A 4,953-nucleotide genomic window follows, 5' to 3' on the forward strand; every position below is an offset into this window, starting at 1 on the left:
GGGGTGTAAACGGTGCAGGGCCATCCTGGAGGGGGTGTAAACGGTGCAGGGCCATCCTGGAGGGGGTGTAAACGGTGCAGGGCCATCCTGGTGGGGGTGTACACGGTGCAGGGCCATCCTGGTGGGGGTGTAAACGGTGCAGGGCCATCCTGGAGGGGGTGTAAACGGTGCAGGGCCATCCTGGGGCCTCATTTATCAAAGAGCGTGTAAATTCTGGTGTAAAAGAGGGCGTACGACGAAAACGCGGAAAATGCACAATGTAGCGTACGACGAGAATATTTACACGCTTTTTGGATCTATCAAAAATGTCGTATGCCCTTTTCTGCACGGTAAATCCGAGACGGGCGGGGAAGGGAGCGTACGCGCACGCGCCCCGTGTTCCGCCCCCTCCACGCCCTAATCCAACCATATATGGTCACAACCGTGAGTGGACAAACGTGGTTTCCCGGAAGGAACCGGCTTAAAAAGGTAGCGTGGAGCACCCAGGCGGTACATTGAAACATGGAACGAAGAGCGAAGAAGAGGAACTTTTCGGAGACGGAGGTGCATGTGCTAGTTGGTGAGGTCCACGTGAGGAAGGCAATCCTCTTCGGAAGGTATAAATCGCCTACGTTTGTCTGTTTGCTCCTACAGCTTAGTAGCCTACTTTAGCTACGTGTTGTGCATCTAGGGTTGACCATACACGGACATACTGTAACATGTGGCTGCGAGTGAAGCAAACATTCCCAACATCATGTGGCCGGCTAGGATTGATTTAGGACCACAAACATGTAACATTAACCCCAGATGATCACTTAATAATGTTGGACCACATTAGACATTGTCCCCCATGGGAGATTAATACTCTCCCATCTAATCAGATATGGCCCGGGCCTCACCAACAAGCGCAAAGGCACTGAGTGGTTGGAGGTGGCGAGGGCGGTCAACGTGGCCGGCGCCACAGGGAGGAGTGCCACGGAGGTCAGGAAGAAGTGGACGGACCTGAAGGTGGGTGTCATTCCTGTAATAGCCTACATCTAATCTCATACCCATGTGTACCCTCCTACCACAACGTGTGTAGTGCAATGTTAACACTAGCATTGTTACAGAGGGAGGCCAAGAAGCGCATTACTGCCCACAGACAGGCAGTAGTGCGCACCGGTGGGGGCCCGGCACCACCCCCTCCCACGCTGTTGGACGACACCATCGGGGAGATCATAGGCCGTGAATGCACGGATGGTATCGTCCCGGCGGACGAGGGGGAGGGGGAGGGGGAGGAGTCGGACAGGACAGTCACTGCAGACGACCCCGGTAAATCACACTTATCCATTTATTAAGCTGGCAACAGACAAACATAACTAATACATATGGCTTCACCATAGAAGGTGTCCTGGGAAATAAGGTTAACTGAAAAACCCCAACTAAATTAACTCTTGTTTTCCCAGACTCTGACGTGGGGTGGGACTCAGAGGAGGGGGAGTGTGCAGTGATCCTGGACCTGACGGTCGTGCCCCCGCCGGTTGCAGCCTCCACCTCCAGCGCCACGACCTCCAGTGCCTCCACCTCCAGCGCGCCGGCCTCCACCTCCACCACCAGTGCCTCCAGCGCCTCCGTCTCCAGCATGGCGTCCTTCACCGCCCACGCCTCCACCTCTGGCTCCACCGCCTGGTCCATGCCTCCACCGCCCGGTCCACGCCTCCCCCGCCCGGTCCACGTCTCCACCGCCCGGTCCACGCCTCCACCACCCGGTCCACGCCTCCACCGCCCACGTCCACGCCTCCACTTCCCGGTCCACACCTCCACCACTGGCTCCAGCGCCCCGGTCCCTGCTGCCAGCGTCCCTGTCCCTGGGGAAGACCGTCTGGGCTCCCTCTCTGACGCGGTGCTGGAGGCCCAGACGGACGCCCTAGGGGCCCAGAGGGACATGGTAGAAGGGATTGGGGCAGTTGTGCAGCAGTTGGTGGAGGGCACAACAGTTCTCCACCAGGGCCAACAGGACATTCTCACTGCACTTCATACACTCACACATGCTGTCACGGCCCACACACAGTCAGTCACTTCCACACTCACGGACCTCACACAGTCACTCACGTCCACACTCACAGACCTCACACAGTCACTCACAAAGGCACTCACACACCTCACACAGTCACTCACCAACCCCCAATAAAATGGTTAATGTGAATCTTACTTGTCAGGTGTTCATAGTTGTTGCATTGCCTCAGCGCGGGCCCTTTGGCCCCGCTGGTACCCCTCATGGTGTGGAGGAGGCAGAGGGGCTGGGTCCACATTCTCGGGTGGGAGGAGGGCCGGAGGGAGGTGCACTCCGCGCCGTACTGCCACGTTGTGGAGGACGGTACATGCCCGGATGATGGTACAGACCTTGGTCGGGTGGTAGAGGAGTGTACCACCCGACGAGTCCAGGCAGCGCCATCGGCCCTTGAGGAGGCCGATGGTGCGCTCCACTACATTGCGGGTCCGGGCATGTACCTCATTGAACTGGGTCTCCTGCTCAGTCTGAGGGGCCGGGAAGGGAACCAGCAGCCACTCCCTCAGGTAGTAGCCACTGTCGCCTGTGGGTGACAGAATCATCAGTCAGAACTGGTTCTCATTCTTATCAGGTTTGATTATGTATATTGGCATATGCACTCACCGACAAGCCAGCCGTCACGCGCAGCGCCTGCCTCCAGTCTAGCCCCTACCCTGCTGTGTTCCAGGATGAACGAATCATGTGTGGAGCCAGGCCACCGTGCCACTACACCTGTGATGAGCATGTCGGCGTCACATATGATTTGGGCATTTATGGTGTGCACATTTTTCCTATTCACATAGACGTATTCATTTTCGGATGGTGCCCTTATCAATATGTGGGTGCAGTCAATGGCCCCAATCACATTGGGGAGACCGGCCATTGCTGCAAATCGCCTTTTGGTGTCGGCCTGCTCCTCCACAGAGTAAGGGAACCGGATGTACCTAGCGTGCATCCTGAGGATGCCATCCCAGACTGCAGGCATGATGGCGCTCAGTGACGGCTGAGATATTCCAGACCTATGGGGGAAATATTTAGCAGGTTTAGATCATACCCAGCAGGGGCCAAGGATGAGCAAACTAATGTTGAGTTATCAGACACATTACACACCTGTCGGCTAGTTCCCGCTGGTATGTCCCGGTTGCCAGGAAACCCAGCGTGGTCAGTACCTGTGCCAGGACAAGTGGATATACATCACTTCATTATGTCCAAATGTTCACAGCACATTCTTCTTTATTATTGGGAGTGCTGCCTTGGCATCATTATTCTATATGGTATGTGGTCCGTAGGCCTACCTGTGTTGGCACGGATGTTGCGTGGGTGCGCCGGGTGCTCCGTTCCAATGCTGGTCCCAGTTCAGCACATAGCTCCAAGAGCACGGCTCTTGGTAGTCTATATCGGCTTATTAGCCAGTCATCATCATGGGCCAGCAGATCGTGTTGGTCGCGGAACACCCGCTCCCTCCTAATCCTCCTCCTCCCACCATCGCCACGTGCAATCTCGACTAGAACTGCAAGTAATGCTGGATTCATCTTGTCTAGCTTTACGCACAGGGGGACTTTCATTTATATGCCTAGCGGGCAGCAAGACAGCTGCACATGATCACATATTGATGACAATCTAATTGGTCAATGATTTGCGTTTGATGGAGTGCCTGCATTACGTGTGTGACATATAGCGCGGAAGGGTTTGGGACAGCGCATAGGTACAGTTTGGGGAACAAATCCATATCGAACCATGAATGAGCCGGTTAGAGGACACGTCTAATCTTGCATTGCGATATATGTTTGTGCTGAATTGGCCTAGTAGCCTACATGATTGTGCGTTCATGGACTGTCGCTCTTATTCTCTCCGTCAAACATAGTAATTCACCGACGCACCACCGGCGTCGCCAGTTCCCCCTGTGTTCAAGAAGGGCGTAGAACACCGTGTAAATCGGTACGCCAACTGGAGAGGTGTCCTACAAAAGCGCGGAGAAAGGCGACTAAATTTTCGCCCTTACGGCTTGATAAATCGCAATGTGGGGGGGGCAAATGGCGTACGCCTGAACTCGCGAAAAAGACCGTGTAAAAGAAGGCGTACCTCAATGATAAATGAGGCCCCTGGTGGGGGTGTACACGCTGCAGGGCCATCCTGGTGGGGGTGGTGGGTACGTGGTCACGTGTCACAGCTGGGATGCTTTAAACCCGCTCTTAGTGGCCCTGTCACGCCAAAATGTGTCCGGGTGACATAATTGCTTATCGTTGCTGTGGAAACGCGTGACACATTCCTGAGTTGCCTGCGGTCACTGTTGACTATGGACTATGGAGCTAGCTAGCTATCTTGTCATATCAAATATTGGATGTTTCTAAGTAAGACGTTTCTCCTTCTTAGTAAATAAATCTGTCCTTGGAAAAATTAGTTTCTCTCATCTTAGTTAAAACATGATTGAACAACCAAGCTAGTTTTGTCTTTATAACTGTAGTATTTAAATTCAGTTCTATTATCAATACCAAACACGCTAAGTTAGCTAACAATGTTAGCTAGTGCTAGTCCAAGGATTTATTTTCATATTTTATTACAAATACATTAGAAACGTCCAATATTTGATATCAATGACAAGATAGCTAGCTAGCTGCATAGTCCATGGTCAACAGCGACCGCAGGCAACTCAGGAATACGAGGAATGCGATCGCGTCACACGTTTCCACAGCAACGAGAGCAACAGATTTTGGCCTGACAGCTCTACAGCCATGTTGTTTTTATAAGCAACTAGTTCTGATAGCAGTTAGAGCAGCAATCACTACCGGCCATTCAGTCAGCCCTACTACTACCCAGGACCCTGCTGGTATCTGAGCCAGCCCTACTACTACCCAGGACCCTGCTGGTATCTGAGCCAGCCCTACTACTACCCAGGACCCTGCTGGTATCTGAGCCAGCCCTACTACTACCCAGGACCCTGCTGG

This window comes from Borostomias antarcticus, assembly GCF_949987555.1.
Source record: "Borostomias antarcticus genome assembly, chromosome: 20".
NCBI classification, from domain to species: Eukaryota; Metazoa; Chordata; class Actinopteri; order Stomiiformes; family Stomiidae; genus Borostomias; species Borostomias antarcticus.